Raw genomic sequence first — 10,797 nt, forward strand, 5'->3', positions numbered from 1 at the left:
TCAAATACAAACTAAATAAAGTCAGAAACCAATGTACACTTTACCTATAAGGTAAAAGTGTCAATAGAAGACGAGAACATAAAAATACATGAAACAGCAGAAGGCCTATTACCCATTATTAGGGTAATGGGTATAGAATGCCCATACGTGGCAGCTCCTATTCATATCCACCTAAACTCATTCATATATATCTGTCTAACCTACGCTTTTGGCAACGTTTCCTTACTCCTAATGCAGCTGTTCACCTAGCAGTAAACAGGTACCCTGGAGCTAGGCAACTGTTGTGTTCTCAAGCATTATCTCACGTGCCCCATTGTAATTCCCTGCCAGAAAAAATGTATTAATTAATAACAATAATAATGAACATTTTTAGGAAAAATAATTCCTGTTGCTATTTTTATGTGTTTATTTATTGTTTTACTATTAACAGAAATATAAGAGAGAAAACCTGTTGAAAAAATATTAGTATTAATATTTTTTAACAAGACAATTAAACAATAACATAATTTATATATATTATTTTACCTTATAAACAATAAGAATTTTGAATGTGAAATTATAAGCTTTGATTTATATTGTTAAAGTTAAAACATATAAGAAGGGAAAATAAGGTTATTTTACTGTGAGACTTTTGATGGTGCACGATTGATGGCATATTCTACATCCGGCTTGTGTTGGGTCGTATTTAGACCTAAATGTAAACCATTACTTTCATCAGTCAGTCTAGTCCTCTAATTTGACTTGACTAAGTTCAGCACTGAAGGCAATCCGCTGAATATGGAATTCCAGAGTTAAAAAAAAAAAGATTTTCTGCGGTTTTCTGCGTTAATTCAATCACTAACCAAACTCTTTCAACATTTTCTTGTTCAGATCTTAAGTTGACAAATTTTTGCCTCCAAATTGCGCAGCTTTGTAAGTCAATTACATGTAAAATTCTTTTAAATCAATCCACTTGAATATTTCCAATTTTAATTTGTCTAATGTTGCACTTCATAAATTTGAAATTTCTTCAAATGACCAGAATTAAGCACATTTTAAAGAATTTTGATCAGCCAATCAATCACTGATATTTGAATGTTCGTTCTCTCATGAATTTCAAGACGTCAACCGGTTTTTAGATTTGGAAAAAATTCCAAGTGCCAATTGTCGACATCACGCATAAGAAATTGCCGTTTGATTTCAAAGGCTTTCATGTTATGGAAGATAACATGAAGTGTTTTGTCAGGTCCCTGTAATTCAGTGCGCGAGTCCTGTAATAGAGGACAAAACAGTGAAAAACATCAGTCAACAGATCCACACAACGTCAGATAATTTTGACAAGAAAATTTTTCAATTGTCAAAAACATAAGAACGTCATCCAACTAATCAACTAATCATTTAAAGACAAAACCTATACTAAGCTGCTTCATTTGGTAGTAATGATACTTGTTATATATTTATTTATTTATTTAATCTGGGTGGGTTTTTAAAGAAGGAAGGACTAGCACCACATGCTGATTGCCAGTACATTTGCTCAGGTCCCACCTTGGGCGCCGTAATAACTGGTAGTATAGTACTTACTAATAGTGCCATACGTTCATGTAACAGTAAATAGGTAGCTGAGAGTTAGGCAGCTGTTGTGGGCTGCATCCTGGGGGAAGGTCAGAATAGTTGGCCTACAGGGGGCCTTGTTAAGATTAAGAGGCCCCCTACTCTCCCTCTATAGTAGTAAACAATAAAACATGTTGTCTATGTTCCTGAGCACTCCGTTGTAGCGTTAATTTTGTGTATTGCAAATAGGATCATCAAACACAAAACACTGAAAGTTCTCAAATACAATTAAAATACAGGTAGTGATCTCATTATGTTAGTATGTATTCAGCTCATTCCTAGTTTGTGTTAAATATGACATGAATTGAAGATGACATGACATCTTGTTGTGTCTGCCAATCTCACTTCACTCTGGTCGTGTTAGTGTTTATTTCTATCTTTTAGTCATTGTATCCCTTGATAAGGTATTAATTATATTATTTCTATATATACTTATTCACAATAAGGTGGTGAACACCAGACACCCAACCCCACACATCTTGACACAGAAAGTGACGACGTTTCCGTCCTCACTTTCGGTGTCTGGATTTCAGAGAAAGATTTTCTATTTTTCTCTAAGAAATTTTACTCATAATGAATATTAGTATAAAAATATAAGACATATTTGCGACTTATTATTTTGTACACATTTCAGAGATAAAAATACATCAGTGTTAAGATAAAAGAAGAAATTACAAAACAAAAAATTTGCTAAAAATGTGTGATTAAAATATTTAGTAATTAAAAATTCAATGTAAATTTAAAAATGAAAAATATCAAACCAATATAAAAATAGATAAAAAGCCTAACAACTTCTTTGCAGAAGAGGAATTAATGTTTAAATAAAGGAGTCGAGGACTGTGAGCTGCTCAGTTCAGCTCTTATACCAAGCAAGTGCTATAAACAACATCGAGGCTAACTGAATATTCTTAAATAAAATAAATACTGACTACAGATTACAAGGAGTCAGTATGGATCCGCATCAGAATATTAATTCAGTCTTCCAACTGAGTTTTCCTTCTTTGAGTTTTCCCAACAATAATAACAGAAAATCCGTGAATTATGTTAAACTATTGTCAATAGATGTTGTTACACTTAATACAATCATGGCTCAGTTCACGATCAGTTGCAATAGGCTACATTTTGAGCATTTTTACAAACATGTGGAAACATAAGGATGATATTTATCATAATCTTTTATGTGCACTCGCGATGCATTGAATTTCTGAGTTGTTGCAGAGCTACACTTATGTTGATTGACTCCTTATCTAAATCTTTACCTACTTTATTAACATGCACTTTCCAAACGCTCAAGTAATCCCACGTAGGAATTTGAGAGTTGTTTATTACATTCATAGTAAAGTAATCCTCCTGTTTAAGACAGTACTGATAGTAAAGATGCGGACCATTGTACATATAGTGACGTATTGGACTGACAGTAGAATTTGATACAGTTGAATTTGGGCAAACCGGAAAAGGTTATGTATTTTTGTTGCTAATTAAACCTAGCCTAACCATCTATCCGAGGCCTAATATAGTACATATATGTGCTATAATAGGCCTAGGAGTACTTAAGTTTCCTTTTGAGCCTTATTTTTTCAGGAGTCTATTAAGTGAATAATATCAAATTATACTCTAATTGTCCATTCCGTCAATATATGTATGGTGGTCCATATAGTTACAAAAAGTACCATATAAACAGGAGGATGGGTTGCTTTATTAATATCTCATTAACGTTACTGCAATTCTAAAATATAACTTTAATATTAAACCATACAAAAGTATAAGGCAACTTTGTTAAGCTGTTGGTAGGAAGAAGGTCAGTGTGTACCTTGGTAGTAATTTCTCCCTCGTGGCAGGGTTATAAAATGTTCTTTTAGCTTGCTTTAAGTCATTATCAATGAGATGTTTTGGGTCTTGGATACAGGCTCCATTATTTTATTAATTCACTGTCAGTCAACTAAAGACTACAGACACAGTGAGGGCTTTCAAACATAAACAAGAAAACTGATAATTTGGAATTGTAATACACATTCTTCTAACATACATTAATAGTTTTCATATAGCTGTTAAACTTGAAGGACTGTATTTCTCTATAAATCATTGTATCCATCTGCTCAACATCACTAATGAGATTAGTATATGGCACCAAACTTTTAACCTTAAATTATTAAGACCTTCAAAATTCTCCTGTCACAAAAATATTATCAAAATACTTTTACATTTAACATTCTAAGATAACATGTAATTAAAAAACTTTAATTTTAAAGAAATCAAAACTGGTTTGAATTTAGTGTTGGGTTTTAGGCCTATCATCCTTTGACTATTAAGGCCGCCACAACAGCTTACTGACCAACCAGCAGTATACTTTAGTCCTGGACATTGTCCAGGACTAAAGTATACTCTCTGTGTATATACACCAAGAAGCAGGGTCCATGAGTACAGTTGTGGTTGGAGTGAACAGGTGTACAGTTGTGGCTGGAGTGAACAGGTGTACAGTTGTGGCTGGAGTGAACAGGTGTACAGTTGTGACTGGAGTGAACAGGTGTACAGTTGTTAACTAAACCTAACATAACATAACCCAACCTAACCTTATCAAATTTAACTTAACCTAAGGTAATAAACCTAATTTAACATAACCCAACCCAACCCAACGATATATAAGGTTTTGATAATCAGAAAGCAAGCTTTGTCGAACGGTGTTGAGTACGACTTGATTAAATTCATGTAATAAGCAAAGTTACATCAAAACAGACGAATTTGTAATACTATTTAAAGGTAGTATTACGCAATTTATTAACTAAACGTTATTGGCTGTGTGAAGAGGATTTAGTTCCAATTAATGGGATTACAACATTAACCAACTAAATGGATAATTTGTATAAAGAATGACAGTAGAAATAGTCGTAGACAATGGTATTAGTCCTTGAGATGTAAGCCTTGTCCTAACCATATACTCAGACCATGATAATGCACTCGGGAGAGAACGAAGGACTTAGTGTTGTGGTGTTGTTCAAATATTGTCATAAAATGCACAAATACACAAGTGTGGGTTTTTTTATCCTATGGTAATTTGTCTGTGAGAAGAATTACCTTTACTTAAAAACAATCATCCATATCCTAAGGAACAAACGATTTACAAATTTATTATTTTGAATTACTGTAGGTTTTAAACTTACATTCTGACTTGCTCTGGGGTTTGAACCTAAGTGTCTTACTCTGGGGTTTGGATCTACTAATACAGTTAAGGAATAGAGTGTCATGGGTATTAGTATGCTCTAAAGTATTGTAACCATCATTAATATTGTAAGCAGGATTTAGGTTACCTCTTCATGGAATCATGAGACCTTTTAAGGTCAGCCCACTTGCTCTTGGGGTTGATCCCAATATATGGCTTCAGTATTCCTCTTTGATTTCAATGTGCATCATTTTGAAATTAGTATTAGAGCTGATTATATATTATCTGCATCAATAGTGATCGCGTGAGAACCTCGTAATCAATTGCTGAGAATTTTTAGGTCAATTAACAGCCTATTCGCATGGGGGTACACTCACAAGGAGACACAGGTGGAATGAGTACCCAAATGAGCCTCAGAGACATTAGAAAGAATATTTTTGTGTCAGTGCAGTTAACAAATGGAATGTATCAAGAAGAGATGTGGTGGAGGCAGACGCCATACACAGTTTAAAATGAAGATATGACAGAGCTCAATATGCCCAGGAACATGTACACCAGTCTATCAAGAGTTGAAAGGCGGAACCCAAGAACCGTAGCTCATCCCCCTGCAAATACAACTAGGTGAGCAAAGCATTAGACACTTGAGAAAATCTTGATTTAAAAATCAATGGTATGTGTTTCACTGCAGTATTAGGCTTTGACGGCTGATGGGAACGTTTTTCACTGGAAGTGCGAAATTTTGTCCGAGTTTTTACTGAGAATGAAATTTTGTCAGTTGAAGGAATGCTTTTCACAGGGGTATGAAATTTTTTCACCTCATTTAAATCTTTTCTCGAGTATACAATTTTCTGTTCATTGGTACGTTTTCACTGGGGTAGGAATTTTTGTAATATTAGTTATACCGGTGTAGGGGAGTGGTTTATTACTGGAGAAGATGTATTTGTTTATTACTAGAGAAGATGTATTTGTTTATTACTAGAGAAGATGTATTGGTTTATTACTGGAGAAGATGTATTTGTTTATTACTAGAGAAGATGTATTTGTTTATTACTAGAGAAGATGTATTTGTTTATTACTAGAGAAGATGTATTGGTTTATTACTGGAGAAGATGTATTTGTTTATTACTAGAGAAGATGTATTTGTTTATTACTAGAGAAGATGTATTTGTTTATTACTAGAGAAGATGTATTGGTTTATTACTGGAGAAGATGTATTGGTTTATTACTAGAGAAGGTGTAGTGGTTTATTACTGGAGAAGGTGTAGTGGTTTATTACTGGAGAAGATGTATTGGTTTATTACTAGAGAAGGTGTAGTGGTTTATTACTGGAGAAGGTGTAGTGGTTTATTACTGGAGAAGATGTATTGGTTTAACTTGGGAAGGTGGCTTTTTTCTGGAAGTGACTCGTTTTAATGAAGGGATCTATTTTGTTGCGTTATGCGAATTTTTGGCTGCTTTGCGCTAAATGAGGAAGAAGATATGGCTTTTGAACACTGGCAGTAAACAAAGGCTTTTATGAGGATCACATGAGATTTTACCTTAGTTATATTGGGAAGGTGTTGAAGTGTCTAGCATGTAGCCTACTGATGTGTTTTCACTGGAGGGAAGTGAAGGGTATGTTTTTAGCAGAAGGTAATTGTTGAGAGAGAAGATATGAGGTGAGGTAGAACTTGAGTGTGTGTTGTGAGGCAGGACTGGCTTGTGAGTGTGTTGTGAGGCAGGACTGGCTTGTGAGTGTGTTGTGAGGGAGGACTGACTTGTGAGTGTGTTGTGAGGGAGGACTGGCTTGTGAGTGTGTTGTGAGGGAGGACTGACTTGTGAGTGTGTTGTGAGGCAGGACTGGCTTGTGAGTGTGTTGTGAGGCAGGACTGGCTAGTGAGTGTGTTGTGAGGCAGGACTGGCTTGTGAGTGTGTTGTGAGGCAGGACTGGCTTGTGAGTGTGTTGTGAGGGAGGACTGGCTTGTGAGTGTGTTGTGAGGCAGGACTGGCTTGTGAGTGTGTTGTGAGGGAGGACTGGCTTGTGAGTGTGTTGTGAGGCAGGACTGGCTTGTGAGTGTGTTGTGAGGGAGGACTGGCTTGTGAGTGTGTTGTGAGGCAGGACTGGCTTGTGAGTGTGTTGTGAGGGAGGACTGGCTTGTGAGTGTGTTGTGAGGCAGGACTGGCTTGTGAGTGTGTTGTGAGGGAGGACTGGCTTGTGAGTGTGTTGTGAGGCAGGACTGGCTTGTGAGTGTGTTGTGAGGGAGGACTGGCTTGTGAGTGTGTTGTGAGGCAGGACTGGCTTGTGAGTGTGTTGTGAGGGAGGACTGGCTTGTGAGTGTGTTGTGAGGCAGGACTGGCTTGTGAGTGTGTTGTGAGGGAGGACTGGCTTGTGAGTGTGTTGTGAGGGAGGACTGGCTTGTGAGTGTGTTGTGAGGCAGGACTGGCTTGTGAGTGTGTTGTGAGGCAGGACTGGCTTGTGAGTGTGTTGTGAGGGAGGACTGACTTGTGAGTGTGTTGTGAGGCAGGACTGGCTTGTGAGTGTGTTGTGAGGCAGGACTGGCTTGTGAGTGTGTTGTGAGGGAGGACTGGCTTGTGAGTGTGTTGTGAGGGAGGACTGGCTTGTGAGTGTGTTGTGAGGGAGGACTGGCTTGTGAGTGTGCTGTGAGGCAGGACTGGCTTGTGAGTGTGTTGTGAGGGAGGACTGACTTGTGAGTGTGTTGTGAGGCAGGACTGGCTTGTGAGTGTGTTGTGAGGCAGGACTGGCTTGTGAGTGTGTTGTGAGGGAGGACTGGCTTGTGAGTGTGTTGTGAGGCAGGACTGGCTTGTGAGTGTGTTGTGAGGCAGGACTGGCTTGTGAGTGTGTTGTGAGGGAGGACTGGCTTGTGAGTGTGTTGTGAGGCAGGACCCCAACCTTCAACGAGGTTCAATCTTATTATACTAGCAAAAAATTCACCAAGTAAATTGAAGTGTCGATCATGTCTGTCTGTCTGTCTGCTCATTGGATGTTCAGAATTTTCCTCGACAAATAAATTTAACTGTTCCTTGTATTTGTTATTCTTGTTTGTTCATCAATTATGTTCATCTAACGAGTTACACCCAAAACATTAACATATTGCTTGTTTGGTGTAGTGAAACTCTTATGTTATCTGAGGGTTAGTGGGCATGTTTGGGAGGGCATGAGGGCACGTGAAGAACACCCTATCTAGTGGTGAGTACCCTCAGGTCAAGTTGACAGGTCTCCACTAGTGGTGAGTGCCCTCAGGTCAGGTTGACAGGTCTCCACTAGTGGTGAGTACCCTGAGGTCAAGTTGACAGGTCTCCACTAGTGGTGAGTACCCTCAGGTCAGGTTGACAGGTCTCCACTAGTGGTGAGTACCCTCAGGTGGAACTGTAGCGGAGGTGAAATATAAAGCCTAGTATTGCTATATAAGATGACTAATTCTCTGTAATAAGATAATCTAAGACAATTTAACTAACAGTGTGAAACTAAACACTATTAAAAGGAGGATATTAATAGGTGGTTCAAGGACTTTTGAGGTTGATAGGCCTTGATAACCCTTCATATGTTGATAGGCCTTAATAACCCTTCATATGTTGATAGGCCTTAATAACCCTTCATATGTTGATAGGCCTTAATAACCCTTCATATGTTTATAGGCCTTAATAACCCTTCATATGTTTATAGGCCTTAATAACCTTCCAACGTTACCAAATTTTAAGCTCTCCACCAAAAAAAATTTGAATAGTTATGAATTCCCAGTTCTGAAGCGTATTTTAAATCTGGCAACCACAGCCCAATTGCAATATATATATATATATATATATATATATATATATATATATATTCCTATTTTGAATGTTTTAAATTTTGCCCTGAAGGGCGAGTTTACAAGGCAGCGCCACTCATCCTCAAGTAGCAGCATGGTCTAACATTCATTTACAAGTACTATAGCAAGAAACATTAATACCGAAATAATTTGTCTTAAATAATTTCCACCTTTTAACTCTGAAAAAAAATCTAGTTTCTAACACGGCTTTTTTTCTATTTGCAGCCGTGCCAGCAGGTGTGGGTTCCTGGCCAGACCGTGTGAGTGTTGATCTCAGAGTAAAACCCTTGGACAAGCAGGTCAAAAGTTCACTTATCACACGCACTTCCTAACTTGTTTCTAAGTAGTTAGATCTATCTCACACTTGGCACTGTAGGACATTTCTATTTTCAATTGTTTTTTATAGAAATAGTAGTTCTAGCGAGTATTTATAAGTGCAAAGTGTTTTATGTTTTTCATTGCTAGCGGTATAGAGCATTTTAAGTCCAATTTTTTATTATTTATGTCATTAGTAACTGTATAGAGCATTTTTAAGTCTAAATTATCTCTATGTCATTAGTAGCTATATAGACCACCTTTAAGTCCAAATTATCTTTATGTCATTAGAAGCTATAGAGCATTTTTAAGTCCAAATTGGGTAATGAGGACAAGGTCTTGGAATATGTTAGCCCACATAAAGAAGTGGGTTATATGTGCAGGATTTAGTAAACCCACATATAGAATTTACATGTGTAGGATTTAGTAAACCCACATATAGAATTTACATGTGCAGGATTTAGTAAACCCACATATAGAATTTACATGTGTAGGATTTAGTAAACCCACATATAGGATTTGCACATGCAGGATTTAGTAAACCCTCATATAGGATTTACACGTGTAGGATTTAGTAAACCCACATATAGGATTTACACGTAGGATTTAATAAACCCACATATAGGATTTACATGTGTAGGATTTAGTAAACCCACAAGATTTACATGGTAGGATTCGGTAAACTCACATATAGAAGTGGTTTTATGTGTAGGATTTAGTAAACCCACATATAGATATGGTTTATATGTCTAAGGTTTAGTAAAGACATATGAAGAAGTGGCTTACATATGTTGTGGTTCTGTAAACCCAGATATGGGACTTGTTTACACGTGTAGGATTTAGTATACGTGTGAAGAAGTTAGTACACCCATATAAAGAAATGGTTTACATATGTAACGTTTAATAAAGACATATGAAGAAGTGGTCTATATGTGTAAGATTCAGTAACCATCTCCCACACCTCTCCTCCCACTGTTTCACCACGTACAGTGAGCTATGTACATTCTGTGAGCTCTACGTTCTGTGAGCTGTCGACGTTCTGTGAGCTGTCGACGTTCTGTGAGCTGTCGACGTTCTGTGAGCTGTCGACGTTCTGTGAGCTGTCGACGTTCTGTGAGCTCTCTACGTTCTGTGAGCTCTCTACGTTCTGTGAGCTCTCTACGTTCTGTGAGCTCTCTACGTTCTGTGAGCTCTCTACGTTCTGTGAGCTCTCTACGTTCTGTGAGCTCTCTACGTTCTGTGAGCTCTCTACGTTCTGTGAGCTCTCTACGTTCTGTGAGCTCTCTACGTTCTGTGAGCTCTCTACGTTCTGAAAGCTGTGTACATTCTATAAGGAAGTGTGCGCATGCGTGTTCTGAGCTTGAAGTTAAGCGTAAAACTTGACCTTGAACTTGGATCGAAGTGGGATCGGGGACTTACTGCCAGACTCGGAGTAGGAGCGTAACTTAGGGACTTGACCCAATCTCCAATGCAAGTGTAGTGTACCGCAAGTCTAGTGTACCGCAAATCTAGTGTACCACAAGCTCAAGTTTAGCGAGGAGATAGATGACACAAAGGGTAAAGTAATGAAGCTATCGTAATATATCGCTGAGAGAGAGATGGCAGGAGTAGCGGCTGTCGTGTTCTTTGCTCCGGTGTGTTCACTGAGGGGATCGGGGTTACGTGAAGCCGGTTCGAACCCCCCATGAGGCCAGATGTGATGATCTCTGACTACACTCACTTGACCAACACATCATCCTGCATGGCACAATTGCAAAATCGTATGTGTGTATATATATGTATATGTATTTATAATTTATGTGTGTGTGTGTGTGTAACAATATAATTGAAAAATTCCATCTAAACAATCAGCTCGTGACTGTCGTAGAGGCAAACAAGGAACCAATAATTACCAGAAACTTCGTCTTTCTGGGTATTTATATAGGACAT

General features: G+C 37.8%; 1 long non-coding RNA gene across 1 annotated transcript in view; it reads left to right on the forward strand.

Moving 5' to 3' along the window:
* The window catches only part of LOC138350433 (uncharacterized), a 17,585-nt gene extending 7,786 nt beyond the window's left edge, over positions 1 to 9,799 (forward strand). Inside the window, exon 2 of the long non-coding RNA XR_011222072.1 lies at positions 8,779 to 9,799. This is a non-coding gene — a long non-coding RNA (uncharacterized lncRNA). The remainder of the gene's footprint in view (positions 1 to 8,778) is intronic.
* Positions 9,800 to 10,797: the final 998 nt, after the last annotated feature.

This window comes from Procambarus clarkii, chromosome 45, assembly GCF_040958095.1.
Source record: "Procambarus clarkii isolate CNS0578487 chromosome 45, FALCON_Pclarkii_2.0, whole genome shotgun sequence".
NCBI classification, from domain to species: Eukaryota; Metazoa; Arthropoda; class Malacostraca; order Decapoda; family Cambaridae; genus Procambarus; species Procambarus clarkii.